The sequence below is a fragment of the Oncorhynchus masou genome, chromosome 19, assembly GCF_036934945.1.
Source record: "Oncorhynchus masou masou isolate Uvic2021 chromosome 19, UVic_Omas_1.1, whole genome shotgun sequence".
In the NCBI taxonomy this organism is placed as follows: Eukaryota; Metazoa; Chordata; class Actinopteri; order Salmoniformes; family Salmonidae; genus Oncorhynchus; species Oncorhynchus masou.
This window is the reverse complement of record NC_088230.1, coordinates 41,092,581-41,105,745: the sequence shown is the minus strand read 5'-3', so window position 1 is coordinate 41,105,745 and position 13,165 is coordinate 41,092,581. Positions and strand designations below refer to the sequence as shown.

The 13,165-nt window shown below is 46.6% G+C and overlaps 1 long non-coding RNA gene across 1 annotated transcript in view; it reads left to right on the top strand.

Annotated features, from left to right (window-relative positions):
* The window catches only part of LOC135505613 (uncharacterized), a 40,094-nt gene extending 27,892 nt beyond the window's left edge, over positions 1-12,202 (top strand). Inside the window, exon 3 of the long non-coding RNA XR_010450302.1 lies at positions 12,099-12,202. This is a non-coding gene — a long non-coding RNA (uncharacterized LOC135505613). The remainder of the gene's footprint in view (positions 1-12,098) is intronic.
* Positions 12,203-13,165: the final 963 nt, after the last annotated feature.

Sequence of the window (13,165 nt, the reverse complement as noted above, 5' to 3'; positions counted from 1 at the left end):
ACTGAATAGGTCTCTAGTTTACTAGTAGTAATAGTTTACTAGTTACAGCATGCACTCTGGTAAGGCAGCTTGTCAGTTACAGCAGCGCTGTACGATAAAATAGAAGTAACACGTGAGAAGCCTGACCACGGAGACGGGGTGAGAAGGTGAGAAGCCTGACCACGGAGACGGGGTGAGAAGGTGAGAAGCCTGACCACGGAGACGGGGTGAGAAGGTGAGAAGCCTGACCACGGAGACGGAGTGAGAAGGTGAGAAGCCTGACCACGGAGACGGAGTGAGAAGGTGAGAAGCCTGACCACGGAGACGGGGTGAGAAGGTGAGAAGCCTGACCACGGAGACGGAGTGAGAAGGTGAGAAGCCTGACCACGGAGACTGTTTGAGAAGGTGAGGAGTCTGACCACAGAGACGGGGTGAGAAGGTGAGGAGTCTGACCACAGAGACGGGGTGAGAAGGTGAGAAGCCTGACCACGGAGACGGAGTGAGAAGGTGAGAAGCCTGACCACGGAGACTGGGTGAGAAGGTGAGAAGCCTGACCACGGAGACGGGGTGAGAAGGTGAGAAGCCTGACCACGGAGACTGGGTGAGAAGGTGAGAAGGTGAGGAGCCTGACCACGGAGACGGAGTGAGAAGGTGAGAAGCCTGACCACGGAGACGGAGTGAGAAGGTGAGAAGCCTGACCCAAGACGCCTGACCACGGAGACGGAGTGAGAAGGTGAGAAGCCTGACCACGGAGACGGAGTGAGAAGGTGAGAAGCCTGACCACGGAGACTGGGTGAGAAGGTGAGAAGCCTGACCACGGAGACTGGGTGAGAAGGTGAGAAGCCTGACCACGGAGACGGGTGAGAAGGTGAGAAGCCTGACCACGGAGACTGGGTGAGAAGGTGAGAAGCCTGACCACGGAGACGGGGTGAGAAGGTGAGAAGCCTGACCACGGAGACGGAAGGTGAAGCCTGACCACGGAGGGGTGAGACTGTGAGAAGGTGAGAAGCCTGACCACGAACGGGTGAGAAGGTGAAGCCTGACCACGGAGATGGGGTGAGAAGGTGAGAAGCCTGACCACGGAGACTGGGTGAGACCACGGTGAAGCCTGACCACGGAGACTGGGTGAGAAGGTGAGAAGCCTGACCACGGAGACTGGGTGAGAAGGTGAGAAGCCTGACCACGGAGACGGGTGAGAAGGTGAGAAGCCTGACCACGGAGACTGGGTGAGAAGGTGAGAAGCCTGACCACGGAGACGGGGTGAGAAGGTGAGAAGCCTGACCACGGAGACTGGGTGAGAAGGTGAGAAGCCTGACCACGGAGACTGTTTGAGAAGGTGAGAAGCCTGACCACGGAGACGGGGTGAGAAGGTGTGAGGCCTGACCACGGAGATGGGGTGAGAAGGTGAGAAGCCTGACCACGGAGACTGTTTGAGAAGGTGAGGAGTCTGACCACAGGAGACGGGGTGAGAAGGTGAGAAGCCTGACCATGGAGACGGGGTGAGAAGGTGAGAAGCCTGACCATGGAGACGGGGTGAGAAGGTGAGAAGCCTGACCACGGAGACTGGGTGAGAAGGTGAGAAGCCTGACCACGGAGATAGGGTGAGAAGGTGAGAAGCCTGACCACGGAGACGGGGTGAGAAGGTGAGAAGCCTGACCACGGAGACGGGGTGAGAAGGTGAGAAGCCTGACCACGGAGACGGGTGAGAAGGTGAGAAGCCTGACCACGGAGACTGGGTGAGAAGGTGAGAAGCCTGACCACGGAGACGGGGTGAGAAGGTGAGAAGCCTGACCACGGAGACGGGGTGAGAAGGTGAGAAGCCTGACCACGGAGACTGGGTGAGAAGGTGAGAAGCCTGACCACGGAGACGGGGTGAGAAGGTGAGAAGCCTGACCACGGAGACGGGGTGAGAAGGTGAGAAGCCTGACCACGGAGACTGGGTGAGAAGGTGAGAAGCCTGACCACGGAGACGGGGTGAGAAGGTGAGAAGCCTGACCACGGAGACGGGGTGAGAAGGTGAGAAGCCTGACCACGGAGACGGGGTGAGAAGCCTGACCACGGAGGTGATGATGAAGCGTACTTTTGGAGCTGTCACCGAAAAACTGGCATTTGGAAAGTTTGAGGTGAGAGAGACAGTGTGGTGGAGCAATTATTAGCATTGTTAAGTATCTTGCTCGCTGGATCGAATTCTCTGATAGCTAGCCAGAGAAATGTTGAGCAACAATAGCAAACTCATCTGATCAAATAATTGAGTTTATGTTGTGAAAATTAGCTTGTTAATTAAGTCAGACAGCTAACATTAACTAGCTAGTGTTCCTTGCCGGTGTTGTGCCGAAAAGCTTCCCCCTGCCAGAATCCCCCCTTCCTTGGCGTAAATGCACATGCACTCAATTCTTCATTGCTGCGACTTGCTTGCTATTTGGGAATTCTGAACACGTTAGGCTGCATTTCATTAAATTTTTTATGTCGGTTTGATCGCGTGGAGCGCTATTAATGTCTTCAGTTTTTGGGTTGGCTATTTGTTTCAAGTGTATTACTCTATCAATAAACCTCTCTGACTTAATTTGTCATCTCTCCCATGTCTTATTCGACTTGTTCTGAAATGATTATTGCTTGCCTACATTTGACTCCCTCCTCTATGTTTAATATAACACACATATATCAATTATTCATTTTGATTGCCTATCTGTTCTATAGAAAGTATTTGACTCTATGTGCCAGAAAGTATTTGGCTCTAGTCACAAAATTAAGGAAATTAGGTGTGGGGAGGATTTTGGGGAAACCCTTGTATCTTGGGACTGCAAGGCCTGGCATACTTCTGAATTATTTTGGTAGCTCATGTTAAAATTCTACTGCTTATACAAATGCATACCTGTTAAATTGTGCCTTTTTAGAAGTGAACAAGCAATTACCCATTTAGTGTCTTCCTCATTATTGTCCACCTCGCCACAGAAATGGCACAGTTGGCTCAGGTCATCTAGCAAAACATAATGTCAAATAGTCTATACATCTTTACATGTATTTTTCAGAGCGAACAGGGAACAAGGGAAAAATATAGGTTTCTTGAAGCAGAATGATTTAAATACATGTGTTTTAGTGGCCATCTAGTCAGAAGTTGGATCCAAGATAACCTTGAAAGATCCATATAAATGTTGTTTTTATCCACAATTATATTAAATTAGAAATTGAACATACCAGTGTTTTGGAGGAGACTGACTGCGATGTCTAATCTCAAGATGTTAACATCTTTGTCCGTATTTGAAAAGACAATCGACTCCCCAGCAAACTGGGGAAAAGGATTTGATGGGCATTTCAGTGTTCCCCAACAAAATGTTCCCCTTCAAATTCTAATTCACAGGGACACAACGACACAGTTGTGTTTGGCCTTTTAGTCAGTATACTTTCAGTAGGGTAATTACTCTCATACTTACGTTCAAGGCAAAGACCCCACAAGGAGTAACATCTTGTCCACATGGGTGAGGAAGGGGACCACACGCCCATCTGGAGATATTGCACCCCTTCTCTCTCAGGAATGATCTGAACATCTATGTTAATAGAAGTACATTCTTTGGAATTACTTTATTGATTACAATGTAGAGATTAATAACAGTATAGCATTTCAAAGACTTTATTGATTCCATTGTATTTAAAAAATAAATAAAAGCAGTTTATCTTGTCACCCCCTGGCATCTTTTACCTTTCTGGAGTTCTCCCCAATTGGGTTGAGGAACAGAGCCTTCCTGCCCCATTGGGTTGAGGAACAGAGCCTTACTGCCCCATTGGGTTGAGGAACAGAGCCTTACTGCCCCATTGGGTTGAGGAACAGAGCCTTACTGCCCCATTGGCTTGAGGAACAGAGCCTTACTGCCCCATTGGGTTGAGGAACAGAGCCTTACTGCCCCATTGGGTTGAGGAACAGAGCCTTACTCCCCCATTGGGTTGAGGAACAGAGCCTTACTGCCCCACTGGGTTGAGGAACAGAGCCTTACTGCCCCATTGGTTCAAGGAACAGAGCCTTACTGCCCCATTGGGTTGAGGAACAGAGCCTTACTGCCCCATTGGGTTGAGGAACAGAGCCTTACTGCCCCATTGGGTTGAGGAACAGAGCCTTACTGCCCCATTGGTTCAAGGAACAGAGCCTTACTCCCCCATTGGGTTGAGGAACAGAGCCTTACTGCCCCATTGGCTTGAGGAACAGAGCCTTACTGCCCCATTGGGTTGAGGAACAGAGCCTTACTGCCCCATTGGGTTGAGGAACAGAGCCTTACTGCCCCATTGGGTTGAGGAACAGAGCCTTACTGCCCCACTGGGTTGAGGAACAGAGCCTTACTGCCCCATTGGGCTTCAGGAACAGGGCCTTACTCCCCATTGGGTTGAGGAACAGAGCCTTACTGCCCCATTGGGTTGAAGAACAGAGCCTTACTGCTCATTGGGTTGAGGAACAGGGCCTTACTGCCCCATTGGGTTGAGGAACAGAGCCTTACTGCCCCATTGGGTTGAAGAACAGAGCCTTACTGCCCCATTGGGTTGAGGAACAGAGCCTTACTGCCCCATTGGGTTGAGGAACAGAGCCTTACTCCCCATTGGGTTGAGGAACAGAGCCTTACTGCCCCATCACATTCACACATAAATACAAATAAAAACATGGAGGACCACACATTCTCCCGTCAAGTTCGCTTTTTATGAATCCCAAAGTAAGCTTAGAAAGTGGTCTTCTTTGTATAAATGTTTATAAATGAGGCCCCTGGTCAGTAATTGGGAGTCTAGTGGATTTGATGGTCCTTTATAGCTTTTTCTAATCCATTAAACTTCTCGTGAATTTGGCTTTGTTCTACATTTGTGTCAATTTGAACAGTGTTGTAGTTTTTTAAAATCGGTTGTCCATATGTCACCATTTTGTATCGCTAATTCCTTGTTTAGATTTGATTTTTTTCTCCCAATTTTGCCAAAGTTGTTTGTTTTTATGGCCTCAATTAGTGTCAGCTGCTTGCTGTTGTACTGTTGTACTGTGCTTTTCTTGGTTCTCAGTGTTTATGGAGTTTTAAAGTCTCACAGTAATGAGACTTTTCACAATAATGAGTCTCTCTCTCTGTCTCAGCTCTCTCTCTCTGTCTCAGCTCTCTCACTCTCGCTCTTTGTCTCAGCTCTCTCTCTCTCTGTCTCAGCTATCTCTCTCTGTCTCGCTCTCGCTCTCTGTCTCAGCTCTCGCTCTTTGTCTCAGCTCTCTCTCTCTGTCTCAGCTATCTCCCTCTCTCTGTCTCAGCTCTCTCTCTGTCTCAGCTCTCTCTCTGTCTCAGCTCTCTCGCTCTCGCTCTCTGTCTCAGCTATCTCTCTCTCTGTCTCAGCTCTCTCTCTCTGTCTCAGCTCTCTCGCTCTCGCTCTGTCTCAGCTCTCGCTCTTTGTCTCAGCTCTCTCTGTCTCAGCTCTCTCTCTCTGTCCCAGCTGTTTCTGTCTCAGCTCTCTCTCTCTCTGTCTCAGCTCTCTCGCTCTCACTCTCTCAGCTCTTCTTTCTCTCAGCTCTCTCTCTGTCTGTCTCAGCTGTTTCTGTCTCAGCTCTCTCTCTCTCTCTGTCTCAGCTCTCTCGCTCTCACTCTCTCAGCTCTCGCTCTTTGTCTCAGCTTTCTCTCTCTGTCTCAGCTCTCTCTCTGTCTCAGCTGTTTCTGTCTCAGCTCTCTCTGTCTCAGCTCTCTCTCGTTTCTGTCTCAGCTCTCTCTCTCTCTGTCTCAGCTCTCTCTCTCTCGCTCTCACTCTCTCAGCTCTTTGTCTCAGCTCTCTCTCTCTGTCTCAGCTCAGCTGTCTCAGCTCTCTCTCTGTCTCAGCTCTCTCTGTCTCAGCTGTTTCTGTCTCAGCTCTCTCAGCTGTTTCTGTCTCAGCTCTCTCTCTCTGTCTCAGCTCTCTCTCTCAGCTCTCTGCTCAGCTCTCTCTCAGCTCTCTCTGTCTCAGCTCTCTCTCACTCAGCTCTCTCTTGCTCAGCTCTCTCTCGCTCAGCTCATTCTGTCTCTGTCTCAGCTCTTTCTGTCTCTGTCTCGGCTCTCCCTGTCTCAGCTCTCTCTCAGCTCTCGCTCAGCTCTCTCTCTCTGCTCTCTGTCTCAGCTCTTTCTGTCTCAGCTCTCTCTCTCTGTCTCAGCTCTCTCTCTCTGTCTCAGCTGTTTCTGTCTCAGCTCTCTCTCTCTCTGTCTCAGCTCTCTCGCTCTCACTCTCTCAGCTCTTGCTCTTTGTCTCAGCTCTCTCTCTCTGTCTCAGCTCTCTCTGTCTCAGCTGTTTCTCGCTGTCTCAGCTCTCTCTCTCTCTGTCTCAGCTCTCTCTCTCTCTGTCTCAGCTGTTTCTGTCTCAGCTCTCTCTGACTCAGATCTCTCTCTCTCAGCTCTCTGTCTCTCAGCTCTCTGTATCTCAGCTCTATCTCGCTCAGCTCTCTCTCACTCAGCTCTCTCTTGCTCAGCTCTCTCTCGCTCAGCTCATTCTGTCTCTGTCTCAGCTCTTTCTGTCTCTGTCTCGGCTCTCCCTGTCTCAGCTCTCTCTCTGCTCTCTGTCTCAGCTCTTTCTGTCTCAGCTCTCTCTCGCTCTCTCTCAGCTCTCCCTCTCTCTCTTAGCTCTTTCTCACTCTCTCTCAGCTCTCTCCCGCTCTCTCTCAGCTCTCTCTCAGCTTTCGTTCTCTCTTGCTCTCTCTCGGTTTCAGCTCTCTCTCTCTCGGCCCCTCTTAGCTCTCTCTCTCTCTGTCTCTGTCTCAGAGAGGAAAGGAGGGGATGGAGGATAGAGTAGAGTAAAGGAGACTGCAGATGCCATAATGTCTCTGTTCCCCTCTTCTCTCTCACAGCTATGGCTACAGCTTCTTTTTCATGGCCTGTCCTCTTCTTCTTCATACATCTCATTTATCCAAAGTCTTCCTTTAGGTCTCATACGAGCTTCTCATTGGATGGTTCTGTGATGTATGAGGAGGAGAACAGAACAGAGAGCTTTCGGCAGGCAGTTAAGAGGCTTTTCTCTCTACAGATTCAGGCTTAGTTGGTTACTTATCCGTGATTGGTTAAACATGCTGAAAAAGAGAGTTGGTCATGTCCATAGGGTTTCCACTGTTTCTGTGAAAGCAACAATCCCAGTCATGTTGAAAGATTATTTCAATTTATACTAATAGCTATGAGAAACTGAAAATTCTGTTCCCATTGATAATCCCTGATATGTTTCTACAAGTTGATTGGAGTCAACCTGTGGTAAATTCACTGGTTTGCAGATGACACAACAGTAGTAGGCCTGATTACCATTAATGACGAGACAGCCTACGGGGAGGAAGTGAGGGCCCTTGTAGTGTTGTGCCAGGAAAATAACATCTCGCCCAACGTCAACAAAACAAAGGAGCTGTGGACTTCGGGAAAACCCCCTGTTCACATCAATGGGACCGATTCGATGGATAAGCTTCAAGTTCCTTGGCGTATACATTTCTGACAAACTGAAATGTTCCACCCACACAGACAGTGTGGTGAAGAAGGCGCAACATTGCATCTTCAACCTCAGGAGGCTGAAGAAAATTGTCTTGGCACCTAAAACTCTCAAAACACTTTTACAGATTCACAACTCAGAGCAACCTGTCGGGCTGTATCACCTACTGGTACGGCAACTGCACTGCCCGCAACAGCAGGGCTCACCAGAGGGTGATACGGTCTGCCCAAAGCATCACCGGGGGCAAACAACCTTCCCTGCAGGACACCTACAGCACCTGCTGTCACAGGAAGACCAAAACGATCATCAAGGACAACAACCACCCGAGCCACTGCCTGTTCACCCTGCTGTCATCCAGAAGGCGAGGTCAGTACAGGTGCATCAAAGCTGGGACCGTGAGACCGAAAAACTGCTTCTCTCCCATCAGACTGTTAAACAGCCATCACTAGCACATTAGGGTAGCAGCCTCTATATACATAGACTTGAAGTCACTGGCCACTAATAATGGAAAACTAGTCACTTTAATAATAATGTTTACATATTTTCCATTTACCCATCTCATATGTGTATATACTGTATTCTATTTTACAGTCTATATATTTATGTATTACATCAGCACTGCAGATCTCTCCCTGTCCTCTTCCGTGCCTTGATTCTATTACTGCTGATGATATCTGGATATGTGCATGTACACCCTGACCCATCTACTGTTGGTAGCCCCAATTCTGACTTGTGCTCTGATATCTGCTTCATTGATTTCTACTCTCGTAAAAGCCTGGGTTTTCTGCACGTTAACACTAGAAGCGTATTACCTAAAATGGATCAATTGAACGTTTGGGTTCCCAGCTCCAATCCAGGTGTGTTGGTCATTACTGAGATGTGGTTAAGGAAGAGTGTTTTGAATACTGATGTTAACCTTCCTGGTTATAACCTTTTTTCAGCAAGACAAATCCTCCAAAGTTGGCCCCTTACACCTGAATGTATCCTGCTCAGTGACCTAAACTGGGACTTAAACCACCTGACCAAGTCCCAAAGCAATGGGACTCTCTAAATCTTTCTCAGATTATTACCAATCCCACAAGGTATGACTCCAAACACCCAGAAAAGGCTACTCTCCTCGATGTTGTCTTCACAAATAATCCTGATAGGTATCAGTCTGGTGTTTTCCGTAATGACCTTATTATTAACCTGTTTGACCTGTGTTACAGCCTGTTCTGGCTACTAAGTGAAATGACCTGTCCTGTTTCGTCATAGAAGCTAAAAAACTTTAATGACTACTACTTTAACAAGCCTTCATGACCTCTGTAAAATGGTATAGAATCAGCGTGAACCCCTCTGTCGAAGACGCTTGGACCTTCTTTTTTATATTGTCAGTGGTATTGTTAACAAACACGCCACCTTAAAGAAAATGATAATTAAATTCAGGTTCAGTCCTTGGTTCAACCATAATCTTACAGAATCAATAATTACATAAAGGCTCAGTCCACGCATACATATGACTGGCTCTTGTTCAGGCAGCCAAAGTTAGTTACTTTAAGGAGCAGGTCTCTCTCTGTTGGTCTAACCCCAAGAAGTTCTGGAGAACAATTAAAGACCTTTAGAAATAAACCCTCCTCCTCACAGCTGACCATTTCCTTGAATGTTGAGGATGTGGTTGTTATTGACAAGAAGCACATAGCTGAGCTCTTTAATCACCACTTCATTAAATCGGGATTAGTATTTGACTCGGCCACGCCTCCTTGCCCGTCCAACATTTCCTCATCTCCCTTCTAATGTGAGTAGCCCAAATGCTCCTCCCTCTTTTGCTACAACGTTTCTTCCTGCAGACACCGAGGTGCTGAAGGAGACCCTTTTCTTCTTTAAAACCTCTTGAAACTAGGGGGCACTATTTTCATTTTTGGAAAAATAATGTTCCCAAAGTAAGTGGGCTATTTTGACAGGACAAGATGATAGAATATGCATATAATTGACAGATTAGGATAAAATACACTCTAAAGTTTCCAAAACTGTAAAAATATTGTCTGTGAGTATAACAGAACTGATATTGCAGGTGAAAGCCTGAGAAAAATCCAATCGGGAAGTGACTCATGTTTTGAAAGATTTGCGTTCTGATGCGTCCCTATTGAGCAGTGAATGGGCTATCAACCAGATTCATTTTCCTACGTATTCCCCAAGGTATCTACAGCATTTTGACGTAGTTTCACGCCTTTATGTTGAATAATGAGCGTAAACGACTACATTGCGTAAGTGTCCGGCTGAGGGCTCTCAGAGTAATTCTTGCGTAGACAGAGGAAGCTATTTTTCCTCCCGATCTTACTGAAAATACAGCTGTCCCAGTTGATATATTATCGAATAGATATTTGAAAAACACCTTGAGGATTGATTATAAACAACATTTGCCATGTTTCTGTCGATATTATGGAGCTAATTTGGAATATTTTTCGCCGCAATTTCCGGTCGAATTCTCAGCCATGCGTGAAGAACTAACAGAGTTATTTCGGCTACAAAAATAATATTTTTGGAAAAAAGGAACATTTGCTATCTAACTGGGAGTCTCGTGAGTGAAAACATCCGAAGCTCATCAAAGGTAAAAGATTTAATTTAATTGCTTTTCTGATTTTTGTGACATGGTTGTCTGCTGCTAGCTAGGCATAGTGCTATGCTAGGCTGTCGATAAACTTACACAAATGCTTGTCTTGCTTTGGCATAATTTCAAAATCTAAGATGAAACAAACAAAATGCTATTTTCTAGTAATATTTTTTGTCCGTTGCATTATTATTATTATTATTATCAGATTTTAACAAATTATTAATAACAATAACAATAATAACAAATAAATAAATTCCAGAAAATTATGTCATGGCTTTAGAAGCACCTGATCTGTACCAGCAATAGTATGCCAGTATAAACACCATAGGACCACGCAGCCATCATACTGCAACATCAGCCAATATCTCTGAAAATAATTTGTAAATCTCCATAAATCTGGTTCATCCTTGGGAGCAATTTCCAAACACCTGAAGGTGCCACATTCATCTGTACAAACAATAGTACGCAAGTATGAACACCATGGGACCACGCAGTCGTCATACTGCTCAGGAAGGAGACGCGTTCTGTCTCCTAGAGATGAAGGTACTTTGGTGTGAAATGTGCAAATTAATCCCAGAACAACAGCAAAGGACCTTGTGAAGATGCTGGAGGAAACGGGTACAAAAGTATCTATATCCACAGTCAAATTAGTCCTATATCGACATAACCTGAAAGGCCCCTCAGCAAGGAAGAAGCAACTGCTCCAAACCGCCATAAAAAAGGCAGACTACCATTTGCAACTGCACATGGGGAAAAAGATCTGACTTTTTTGGAGAAATGTCCTCTGGTCTGATGAAACAGAAAATCTAACTGTTTGGCCATAATGACCATCGTTATGTTTGGAGGAAAAAGGGGGAGGCTTGCAAGCCGGAGAACACCATCCCAACTGTGAAGCACGGGGGTGGCAGCATAATGTTGTGCGGGTGCTTCGCTGCAGGAGGCACTGGTGCACTTAACAAAATGGATGGCTTCATGAGGAAAGAAAATGTGGATATATTGAAGCAACATCTCAAGACATCCGTCAGGAAGTTAAAACTTATTTGCAAATGGTTCTTCCAAATGGACAAAGACCCCAAACATACTTCCAAAGTTGTGGCAAAATGGCTTAAGTACAACAAAGTCAAGGTATTGAAGTGGCCATCACAAAGCCATGACCTCAATCCTATAGAACATTTGTGGGCAGAACTGAAAAAGTGTGTGCGAGCAAGGAGACCTACAAACCTGACTCAGTTACACCAGCTCTGTCAGGAGGAATGGGCCAGAATTCACCTAATTTATTATGGGACGCTTGTGGAAGGCTACCCAATACGTTTGACTCAAGTTAAACAATTTAAAGGCAATACTACCAAATACTATTTGAGTGTATGTAAACTTCTTACCCACTGGGAATGTGATGAAAGAAATTAAAGTTGAAATAAATCAATCTCTCTACTATTATTCTGACATTTCACATTCTTAAAATAAATTGGTGATCCTAACTGACCTGAGACAGGGACTTTTTACTAGGATATTAAATGTCAGGAATGGTCAAATACTGAGTTGAAATATATTTGGCTAAGGTGTATGTAAACCTCCGACTTCAACTATATATGACAAATACGATTTGATGGAATGTTATAGACAGACTTCTAAGGGGGGGGACAGTTTATGGAATTCACCTTTGAACTAAAAGCACTGAGTCAGCAGATCACAGAGGCCTTCTCTTTAGAGCTAACAAAAGCAGATATAAGATTGGAGTTCAAACGAATGTGTACAAGACGACAACTGACAAAACCTTTGGCAGTATAGACAACAGAGAGGATGGGAGGTATTACCTGAGAGGGTCGGTTCCTAGATGGTTTGGGTCTATTATCCCTGTAGACCATCTTTTGTTTCCAAAAAGTTTGAATTAAAGTTTTACAAACAGAGCGGCAATAGTATTTAAGCCAGGTATGAAGTGCTAAGAGGCTGCTGTAGCCGCGACCCAGTGGCGGCACGGGGCCAGAGATAACTGGCTACTTCTCAGATCCGGTCAGGGTGTTGATTAGCTCTAGAAAATCCTGTTTCATTTCTCTGACCCTCTTTTTGATGGCATTTGATCCCACTACGTCAGCAGCAGGATGATGATGTAGGACGGACGGAAGAAATCCTGTGATATCCTTCATCGAAGTCCACCCCCCCTCCGGGAAGCGTAGAGGATGAAGGAGCAGGAACCTCTGGAAGCAGGTGGGTGAAACTGTTGGTCAACAGGGTGGGATCACCCAAAGTCATTTCAGACCACTGCCTTGTGCTGGGCTTACGGTGTGTGTCATACCTCAGTACCTCCACTGTGTGGCAGGATCAGTAGCTGCTCTTAAAGTGTCCTTGCTCCTTTTTTTCTTCAAGGGGGGGGGGGGGGGTAGGATAGGTGCAGCTCCCACATGGGATGAAACGGTCTCTGGAGGCGGCAGTTTCCCCAGAATGGCAGAAAGTGGTAGATGCCATTTTGGAAAAACTCCATGCATAGGTTGGTGAGGAATCAGCTGAAAGTCAAACAATCCACACAGTGTGATAGTTAGTTAGTTAGATTGAATCACACAGTTGTATGCAGTAAGCCAGAACCCAACCACAGACTAGAACCCAGCCAGCACTAGGACCCAAAATAAACACAACGAAGTTCACAAAACTGGCCAGCATAACAACAGCAAGGAGAGAGTGGTGACTTCCTCAATGTGATTAAATGGTGGGGCCCATCAAAACAGCAATGCAACAGAGGCCGAATTACCAGTATGATAGCCAGGAGAGAAGCACCTTGGAGGGGGTAGTTACCAGTACAGGCCGGTGGAATGGAGAGAAGCACCTTGGAGGGGGTAGTTACCAGTACAGGCCGGTGGAAAGGAGAGAACCACCTTGGAGGGGGTAGTTTCCAGTACAGGCCGGTGGAAAGGAGAGAAGCACCTTGGAGGGGGTAGTTACCAGTACAGGCCGGTGGAAAGGAGAGAAGCACCTTGGAGGGGGTAGTTACCAGGACAGTCCGGTGGAAAGGAGAGAGAACCACCTTGGAGGGGGTAGTTTCCAGTACAGGCCAGTGGAAAGGAGAGAAGCACCTTGGAGGGGGTAGTTACCAGTACAGGCCGGTGGAAAGGAGAGAAGCACCTTGGAGGGGGTAGTTACCAGTACAGGCCGGTGGAATGGAGAGAGAAC